Source organism: Sapajus apella, unplaced genomic scaffold, assembly GCF_009761245.1.
Source record: "Sapajus apella isolate SASKATOON/1434 unplaced genomic scaffold, GSC_monkey_1.0 scaffold102, whole genome shotgun sequence".
NCBI classification, from domain to species: Eukaryota; Metazoa; Chordata; class Mammalia; order Primates; family Cebidae; genus Sapajus; species Sapajus apella.
In genome coordinates, this window is record NW_022437042.1 from 417,191 (window position 1) to 427,902 (window position 10,712).

The following is a 10,712-nucleotide window of genomic DNA, read 5'->3' on the forward strand; positions in this document are numbered from 1 at the left end:
GCCTGTATAGGCTTTGCTGAGCTGCTGTGGGCTCCGCCCCGCTGCCGAGTGAACTTCCCTGCAGTCCTGTTTCTATGGGTGTAGTTAGAACTGCTTTGGCGATGGTGTCCCACCTCTGTTGAGATGGAATCTCTCTGCTGTGGTGGGTTGCCTTGGCAATGGCGGGCTGCCTCAGCAATGGTGGGTTGCCTTGGCAACAGCGGACTGCCTCAGCAATGGCGGATTGCCTTGGCAACGGCAGGCTGCCTTAGCATTGGCCGACTACCTGGGTCGTGGCGGGCTGCCTAGGTAATGGAGGACGCCCCTCCCCCACAGAGCTGGTCCATCCCAGGTTCAGCTGTGCTTGCTGTGAAACTCTCAATCCAGAGTTTCTGGTTGCTGTTCTTTTGTGGGGGTGGGAGAAGTCGAGCCTGATCGCCCGGCTCCCTGCCTCAGAGCCTTTTTTAAGTTGGTGTTCCAGTCGCCTGTTGAAGAGGCGCAGGGGTCTGTTTGTTTTCCCCTGCGGCCACTCACTCCACTGGCTTAAACAGCGGCACTGAGTTTTGTGGCGCTTCTTTTTCGTTTTTTTTTTGCCCTGGAATCTACTGTCCTGATTCTCTTCTCAGTCCCCTTTTTGAACCGGCGAATGGGCGACTTCCCGTGGCTCCAATAGCCAGCCAAAAAGGCACCCAGACCGGTGTATTTTGTACGGAGAACCGCGGCTCTGGGGCGCCGACAAAGCAGCCGCGCGGGGCAAAGCAGCGGCGCTGGCCGGCACAGCCGTGCTGGCCGAAACAGCCGCGCTGGCGACCGTGGAGCTCCTCTGCCCAGGAATTTCCTAGTCTGTGGGCAATAAAAACACGGCATCCACTCACCCTCTGCACTTTCACTGGGAGCTGCAATCCTGAGCTGTTCCTAAACGGCCATGTTGGATCCTCCCCCCCCCCTTTTTTTTTTTTTCCATTGTACTTTAGGTTCTGGGGTACATGTGTAGATCATGCAGGATTGTTGCATAGGTACACACATGGCAATTTTGTGAAAGTTTGAGATTACTTGATCCTGGGCTTTCCTTTGTTGGACATTTTTTATTGTTAAACCATTCATGATACTTGGTATAGATTTTTTCAGATTATTCTAGGATGCATTCATTGATACAGGAGTTTAAAAATATGCATGTTAAAATGACTATTGTTAGGCTGGGTGTTGTGGCTCATGTCTGTAATCCCATCATTTTGGGAGGCAGAGGAGGGTAGATCATCTGAGGTTAAGAGTTCCATTCCAGCCTGGTCAACATGGCAAAACCCCATCTCTACTAAAAATACAAAAAGCAAACAAGTCGTGGTGACAGGCACCTGTAATTTCAGCTACTTGGAAGGGTGAGGCATGAGAATTGCTTGAACCCAGGAGGTGGAGGTTGCAGTGAGCTGAGATTGCACCATTGCACTCCAGTCTGGGTGACAGAGCAAAATTCTGTCTCAAAAAAAAAAAAAAAAAAAAAAAAAAAAAAAAAAAAAGACTTCTTTTTCCTTTAGTAGTGATTCTTAACATTTTGTGTGGTTACAAGCTTTTTGAGAATGTATGAAAGCTATAAATCGTTTCTCAGGAAAATGTACATATCCATATAATCACAACACATGGCAACTCTTCACAATTTGGCCTCAACTAAACTTTCTAATATTATATGTTTCATATTATTACCACTGTCCTTAGCTTTTACCACATTCCCTGTAACATATATCTACTCTCCAGTCATAATTTTTTAAGAACACAACATGCCACTATAGTAGTGCAGGGTCTTTTTTCTATCTAGTATGATCTCTCAATTGTATTCCTATATATGTAGTTTCGAAAATGCAGGTAATACTTCATTGTGAAGCCTTCATTCATTTACTCACTCAGGTCTCTAGCTGTGAGCTCCTATAGCACATTGTATAAAAATTCTTCCAAAATAAAATATATTGATTGCATTATATTTATATGTCTCTGTCCTTACCTTCTGCTATTCCAACTTGGAACTCCTCAAGGCAAATATTATGTCTTATTTACCTAAATTCACATTTTAAAAGTTACTTGAATGCATAAATGAATGTATTAATTGATATTTGACCAATGGTGGTAAGTAATGACAGAGATTTATAAATTAATCTACCACTGTATCTGACAGGTATTGTTGGACTTTTAAGATGTGCTACGACAACCAATACTAGTTTATTTTTTTTTCTTCTCAATCTGGCTGCTATTTCCTCACACTGGATTAAGCAGTCACTTTTAGTAAAAATAAATTTCAATATATTGCAGCAAGATAGTAAGAATTTCCTGAATTTATGTTGAAATGGTGTATGTGTGTGGGCAGTTCTTCCATGATACAGAGTTATTATCATAAACAGATAGATATACTGCTGTAGTTAAAAATGTTACCAAAAATATTTGGAAGACATAGATCCACATAATACATGAAGAGATGATAAACGGATGTGGAACACAGTTAATTCAACTGAGAGCAACTTTAAAATAATTAATCTTTTCACTTATATCTCATGAATCTTCTGAAGGAGACACATACTTTCCAGAAATGCATCTTAAAAATGTCTGTTTCTTTCTCCTATACACTTTTCTCACATCTTAGCTACTACCACACTTACTATTTCTCAACTTCCCCACTCTATGAAAATATCCTCTAGCTTTAAGCTTTAAATTCCAGTTATATTTTTCTTTATTCCTGATTCTTAATTTCCAAAACCTAAAAATCTATTTGGCAAAGCTAGATTTTCCTTTGAGGGTGATAAATGGAAGAAAAAATAAGGCATATTTTTATACGTGGTAGTTGAAGGAAAAAAGCTGCGAATAATCAAAAAGTAATTTTTTTAACTTTCTGTATTATGAATTTATTTTGTGACCTTAAGCAGTCACATAACCTCTCATTTTTCATATTCTTAAATTCTATATGTAAATGTAAAATGAATAAAAATCTTGAAAAGAAATTAAAGTTTCTGTACAAATTCAAGGTGGTTTTAAAAACAAATATTTTGTTCAAAATATTTTGTTCAAAAACAAATATTAACATTTTTATACAAAATAGTTTGTCTTTACTGAACAGAAATATTATCATGGTGAATTTTTCATATAATATTTGGTTTGGATTTTTTTCTGAAATATTAAAACTAGGCATTAAATTTTTGATTCCTTTATTACTTGTGCAACATTTAGTTCATATTTGACTTTCAAAAATCTAAAAACTTTAAGCAATTTTCTGTGATTAATTTTATAATACTCTTTAAATTCCCTACTGAGAGTAATTTAAAAACCTTTTTTTTTAGTTTCAACATTTATTTTCAGTTCATGGGTACATGCGCAGGATGTGCAGGTTTGTTACATGAGCAAATATGTGCCATGGTGGCTTGCTGCATGTATCAAACTACCACCTAGATACTGAGCCCCACATGCATTATATGTTTATCCTCATGTTCTCCCCCCTTCTGCCCCCTGCCTGACCAGCCCCTGTGTAAGTTGTTCTCCTCCCTGTGTGCATGTGTTCTCACTGTTCAGCTCCCACTTAGAGAGATCACACAGTGTTTGGTTTTCTGTTCATGCATTAGTTTGCTGGGAATAATGGCTTCCAGCTCATCCATATTTCTGCAAAGGACATGATCTCCTTCCTTTCTATGGCTTCGCAGCATTATATGATGTTATGTGCACCACCTTTTCTTTATCCAGTCGATTACTGATGGGCATTAGGTTTAATTCCATGTCTTTGCTATTGTGAATAGTGCTGCAGTGAACATACAGGTGCATGTATTTTTATAATAGAATAATTTATATTCCTTTGGGCATATATCCAGTAATAGGATTGCTGGGTCAAATGGTATTTCTCCCTCTAGATCTTTGAGGAATTGCCACACTGTCTTACATAATGGTTGAACTGACTTATGATCCTACCAACAGTGTAAAAGTGTTTTTATTCTTACAACATCACTAGCATCAGTTGTTATTTGACTTTTAATAACTGCCATTCTAACAGGCATGAGATGTTATCTTATTGTGGTTTTTATGAGCATTTCTCTAATGATCAATGCTGTTGAGCTTTTTCTATTATGTTTCTTGGCTACATGTATTTCTTTTTTTTGAGAAGTGTCTGTTAGTGTCCTTTGCTTACTTTTTAATGAGGTTGTTTGTTTTGTTCCTGTAAATTTGCTTAGGTTTTTTGGTAGACTCTGTATAGTAGACCTTAGTCAGATAAATAGATTGCAAAAATTTTCTTTCATTCTGTAGGTTGTTTTTTCACTCTGATGGAAGTTTCTTTTTCTGTATAGAAGCTCTTCACCATAATTAAATCCCATTTGTCAAGTTTTGCTTTTGCTGCAATTGCTTTTGGTGTTTTTATCATGATATCCTTGCCCATGTCTATGTCCTGAATGGTATTGCCTAGATTTTGTTCTAGAGTTTTTTATAGTTTGGGTTTTTACATTTAAGTCTTTAATCCATCTTGAGGTAATTTTTGTATAAGGTGTAAAGAAGTGGTCCAGTTTTAATTTTCTCAGCAGGGCTAGCCAGTTCTCTCAGCACCATTTTAAAAATAGGGAGTCATTTCCTTTCCCCATTGCTCGTTTTTGTAAGGTTTGTTGAAGATCAGATTGTTATAGGTGTGTAGTCTTATTTCTGATATCTCTATTCTGTACCATCATTCTATGTGTCTGTACTTCTGCAAGTACTATGCCATTTTGGTTACTGTAGCCTTGTAGTATAGTTTGAAGTTGGATAGCATGATGCTTCCAGCTTTGTTCTTTTTACTTAGGATTGTTTCCTCTATTTGGGCTCTTTTTGGTTTCCATATAAAATTAATTTTTTTTCCCCTAATTCACTGAAGAATGTCAATGGTAGTTTAATGGGAATATCATTTAATCTATAAATTACTCTAAGCAGTATGGCCATTTTGAAGGCACTGATTCTTCCTTTCCATGAGTATGGAATATTTTTCCATTTGTTTGTGTTCTCTCTGATTTCTTTGAGCAGTGGTTTGTAGTTCTCCTTAAAGATGCCCTTCACGTCCCTTTTTAGCTGTATTCCTAGGTATTATATTATTTTTGCAGCAATTTGGAATGAGAGTTTATTTATGATTTGGCTCTCTGCTTGCTGTTGGTGTATAAGAATGCTAGCAATTCTTGCAAATTGATTCTGTATCCTGAACTTTGATGAAGTTACTTATCAGCTTAAGAAACTTTTGGGCTGAAACAATGGGGTTTTCTAGGTATAGTATTATGTCATCTGCAAATAAAGATAATTTGACTTTCTCTCCTCCTATCTGAATATGCTTAATTTCTTCCTCTTGCCTGATTGCCCTGGCCAGCACTTCCAATAGTATGTTGAATAGGAGTGGTGAGAGAGGGCATCTTTGTCTTGTGCCAGTTCTCAAAGGGAATGCTTCCAGTTTTTGCTTATTCAGTATGACATTCGTTATGGGTTTGTCATTTATGGCTGTTATTGTTTTGAAGGATGTTCTTTCAATACCTAGTTTATTGAAATATTTCGACATGGAAGGATGTTGAGTTTTATTGAAGGCCTTTTATTTGTCTCTTGAGATAATCATGTGGTTTTTATCTTCAGTTCTATTTATGTGATGAATCACACTTATAAATTTGTGCAGCTTGAACCAACCTTGTATCCTGGTGATGAAGCCAACTTGTTCATGGTGGATAAGCTTTTTGATGTGCTCCTGGATTCAGGTCACCAGCATTTATTGAGGATTTTTGCATTGATGTTTATCAAGGACAATGGCCTGAAGTTGTTGTTGTTGTTGTTGCTGTATCTCCCCAGGTTTTTGTATCAGGATCATGGTGGCCTCATAAAATGAGTTAGGAAGGAGTTCCTTCTTTTCAAGTTTTTGGAATAGTTTTAGTAGAAATGGTACCAGCTCTTTCTGTATCTATGGTAGAATTCAGCTGTGAATTTGTCTGGTCCTGGGCATTTTTTGGTTGCTAGGATATTTATTACTGCCTCAATTTTAGAACTTATTTTTGGTCTATTCAGGGATTCCATTTTGTTCCAATACAGTCTTGGGCGAGTGTATGTGTCCAGGTACTTACACATTTCTTCAAGATTTTCTAGTTATGTGCATAGAGGTGTTTACAGCATACTCTGATTGTTGTTTTTATTTTTGTGGGGTCAGTGGCAGTATCTCCCTTATCATTTCTCATTGTGTTTGATTCTTCTTTCTTATTAGTCTAGCTAATGGTCAATCTATTTTCTTAATTTCTTTCCAAACACATCTCCTGGATTTGTTAATTTTTTTAAGGATTTGTGTCTCAGTTTCCTTCAGTTCTGCCCTGATCTTGGTTATTTCTTGCCTTCTGCTAGCTTTGAGGTTGGTTTGTTCTTGGTTCTCTAGTTTTTTTGTTTGTTTTTTGCTGGAGAGAAAATTTATAAATGTAAAAATGTAGGAAGGCCTTCACCAAAAGCTCAGTCTTATGCATCAGAAAATCCACACTGGAACAAAACTGTATACATATGACCACCATCGGGAAGCTAACAGTGTTAGCTCATTACTTAAAGGGCATCAGGATTCCCATATGGGGAAAATCTCTTTTTTAAATTTAATTTATTTTACTTTAGGTGCATATTATATCTGGCATTTCTCCCCATGTTATCCCTCCCCACCCCCTGCTGTCTCTCCCCTACTCCTCTCAACTGCCCCCAGTGTGTGATGCTCCTCTCCCTGAGTCCATGTGTTCTCATTGTTCAACACCCACCTATGAGTGAGAACATGTGGTGTTTGGCTTTCTGTTCTTGTGTCAGTTTGGTGGTTCTCTAGTTCTTTTAGTCGTGCTGTTAGGATGTTAACTTGTGATCTTTCTAGCTTTTTGATGTGCGCATTTAGTGCCACAAATTTCTCTCTCAATACCATTTTAGCTGCCTTCCCCCAAATTCTGATATATTTCTCTTGGTTCTCATTAGTTTAAAAAAAAAAAACTTATTGATTTCTGCCTTAATTTCATTATTTACCTAAGAGTCATTCAGGAGTAGGTTTTTCAATTTTCATGTAGTTGTTTGGCTTCAAATGAATTTCTTAATCTTGATTTCTAATTTAATTGTGCTGTGATCTGAGAGTTTCATGATTTCAGTTATTTTGGATTTGCTGAGGAGTGTTTTACTTCTAATTATGTGATCAATGTTAGCGTAAGTGTCAGGTACCACTGAGATGAATGTATATTCTGTTGTTTTGGGGTAGAAAGTTCTCTAGGTATCTATCAGGTTCACTTGATCCAGAGCTGAGTTCAGTTCTGGAATATCTTTGTTAATTTTCTGTTTCAATAACCTGTATAATATTGTCTGTGGGCTGTAAAAATCTCCCACTACTATTGTGTGTGAGTCTAAGTCTTTGTAGTTCTCTAAAAACTTGCTTTATGAACCTGAGTGCTCCTGTATTGGGTGCATATGTATTTAGGATAGTTAGCTCTTCTTGTTGAACACGACTTTGTCTTTTTTGATATTTTTTGATTTAAATCTGCTTTGTCAGAAACTAGAATTACAACCCCTGTGGTTTTTTTTTTTCCGTTTTTCATTTCCTTGCTAAATTTTCCTCTTTATTTTGAACCTATGTGTGCCTTTGCATGTGAGATGAGTCTGTTGAAGATAGTATAAAGATAAGGCTTGGCTCTTTACCCAGCTTTCCACTCTGTGTCTTTTAGATTGGGGTATTGTAACTTTACATTTAAAGTTAGTATTGTTATGTGTGAATTTGATAAAGTCATCATGATGCTAGCTGGTTATTTTGCAGACATTTTTATGTGGCTGCTTTACAGTGTCACTGATCTGTATGTTTCAGTGTTTTTTCAGTGGCTGATAACAGGTTTTCCTTTCCATATTTAGTGTATCCTTCAGGAGCTCTTGCAAGGCAGGCCTGGTGGTGACTAATTACCTCAGCATTTGCTTGTCTGAAAATGACATTATTTCCCCTTCTCTTTTTAAGCTTAGTTTGGCCAGATATGATATTCCTGGTTAGAAATCCTTATCTTTAACAATGTTGAATATTGGCCCCCAATATCTTCTGGCTTGAAAGAGGAATCATCTAGCTGGATCTTTTTCTAGTGATTTTTTTTCCCCAGAAAACAATATGTAAGGGAGGAGGAAAGGAACAGGAAAGAAGTGATGTGGTGATACTGCCTAAGGAAGTTGAAAAATCCTGAGGATTTTATCAAGCCAAAATTAAGAGAGGAAACATGAAACATGACTTGAGAGACCTGAAATGGTTGTCTGAAAGATTCCATCATCTCCCTTGCTCCCAGTCTCACCAATTGACATGCCTCCTCTCCTTTCACATTCTTTCACGAGTAAAAGCTTCCTGAGGTTTCACCAGAAGCTGATCAGATGCTAGTGCCATTCTTGTACAACCTTCAGAACCATGAGCCAAATAAACCTCTTTTCTTTATTAATTACTCAACTTCTGGTATTCTTTGTTTTTTGTTTTTGTTTTTTTTGTTTTGTTTTGTTTTGTTTTTTGAGATGGAGCCTGACTCTGTTAGGCTGGGATGCAGCGGCACAGTCTTGGCTCACTGCAACCTTTGCCTCCTGGGTTCAAGTAATTCTCCTGCCTCAGCCTCCAGAGTCACTGAGATTACCGGTGTGCACTACCACATGCAACTAATTGTTACATTTTTAGTAGACACAGTGTTTCGCCATGTTGGCCAGGATGGTCTGGAACTTTTTACCTGAAGTAATCTACTTGTCTTGACCTCCCAAAGTGCTTGTATTACAGGTATGAGCCACCATGCCTGGCCTGGTATTTCTTCACAGTAATGCAAAACAGACTAATACACCAATGAATATGTTTTCAAAGTTGTACATGAACTAAAAGGGGTCATGAAATGAGTTATTTATAAACTATTATTAGGGAAAGTGATAGTCCCTCACATCCACCATGAGGCCACCAAAAAGAGTCATATCAGACCGTTTTTCTTATGAGGGAGATCAGCAAAATTACAAAGCCATAAACTATTAAGATCATAGTTTTCACTTGTTTTCTTAACAATTATTTTGTAGTATTTGTCATAATTGATTACTTGAAATATTTTTATTCCATACTTCTACAGATTTTTCCCCTATATGTGACTGCTCTTTGCGCCCATTTTGTAGAGTCTCATTTTCATAAACCTATATATACTATACCCTAAAATGCTTGTATTCCTAAACATTTAATCTTCTAGGTGATTTTACTATGTTAGTTTCTTAAATGTCTGCCAATTAGCTATTGACTCTCAAAGCTATATCTGAATCCAACACCTCTCTACTTGGATTCACACTGGGAACTCAAACTCAACATATCTAAAATAAAGCCAATTCTTTCACTCTAACTTTCCCCTCCTCCTTGGGTTTCCTGTGTATGAATTGCATTACTCAGTTTCCAAAGTTATAAATTGATTATCATCATCAACTAGTTGACAGGCTGAGTCTCATAAATTTTTAGCAGAGATAATCATAAAATACTGCTCTAGGATTCCTAAACCCCAACACTCTCCCAAAAGAAAACGATCTATATATGTATACAATGCAGTAAATGTGACTTAGCTGCAATACACAAAAATCGCCTTTGTGCATTTAGATTATTTTTGAATTCAATATGTATCAGTAGTTTGATGTGGCTAAAGAATAAGACAATATTTCCTTAAACTGTATAAACAGAAGAAAACCTAAAGTAAGAAACTGGTAAGTAAAATCTGTTCTTGATGCCACATTTGAATATTATTGTACGTGCTACATTTTGGAAGTTTGTTCCCTTCAAAGGTCATGTTAAAATTTAATTGCCATTGTAACAGTATTAACATGTGGGAACATTAAGAAGTGATGATTAGGCTTCAAGGGTTCTACCCTCATGAATGGATTAAGGATATTACCTCTAGAATGAGTTTGTTTTCAAGGGAGTAGGTTTGTTATAAAAGGACAAGTTACCCCTTTCTTCAACCTCCACTCCCCATTTCTCTCTCTCTTTTTTTTGTTCTTCCCCTATGACGTGATACTTCAATAAGGCCCTCATAAAATGCCAGCCCTCGATCTTGGACTTAACAGCCTCCAAAACTGTGAGCCAGTAAATATCTGTTTAATATAAATTACCCAGTCTGTGATATTTTGTTATAGCAGTAAAAAGCCTACTAAGCAGGGAAGTGAGAATTGCTTTGAGAGAGAGAGCAACCATGCACACTCTTTATAAAAGAAATGACAGATTTTGCAGGACATTAAAGCCTAACCCTTTAATAGCCCTTTCAAACTTCATTTTCTATTAATGCATTACACTTTAAATTTAAAATAATACATTTAATTAAATTTAAATCAATTTAAATTTTAGATTTAAAATGTAATTATTGCATTTTGGGTTTACCCAAAGATACATTTGTTGGGTCCAAATTGCTATTGATAATTAGTACATTTGTTTCCTGATTTGGGACCCATGGAAGGACCTCCATATATACTACTGAAAGAGAGAATATTATATTCATGACTTTCTTTTCTTAACCCAGTTTGCCAAGGTATGAATATTGAAAAGGAAAATATTGTATTCATGACCTTATGCACTATTGGAAGGGAGAAAAATGTATTCATGACCTTCTCTTCTTAATCTAGTTTGCCTGGGGAGGAAGATGGGTTGAAGAAAGTATCTAATCAATATTGACCATCTCCATGTTACATTACCTCATTTAAAGAGGTACAGTTGAGGGGTATTGGGTTGCTAGATGGACCTGATTCAC

The 10,712-nt window shown here is 36.9% G+C and overlaps 1 long non-coding RNA gene across 1 annotated transcript in view; it reads left to right on the forward strand.

Annotated features, from left to right (window-relative positions):
- LOC116536586 overlaps window positions 1–8,116 on the forward strand; it is a 16,443-nt gene extending 8,327 nt beyond the window's left edge. The window contains exons 2-3 of the long non-coding RNA XR_004262715.1: window positions 1,512–1,513; window positions 7,799–8,116. This is a non-coding gene — a long non-coding RNA (uncharacterized LOC116536586). The remainder of the gene's footprint in view (window positions 1–1,511; window positions 1,514–7,798) is intronic.
- The last annotated feature ends 2,596 nt before the right edge of the window (window positions 8,117–10,712 follow it).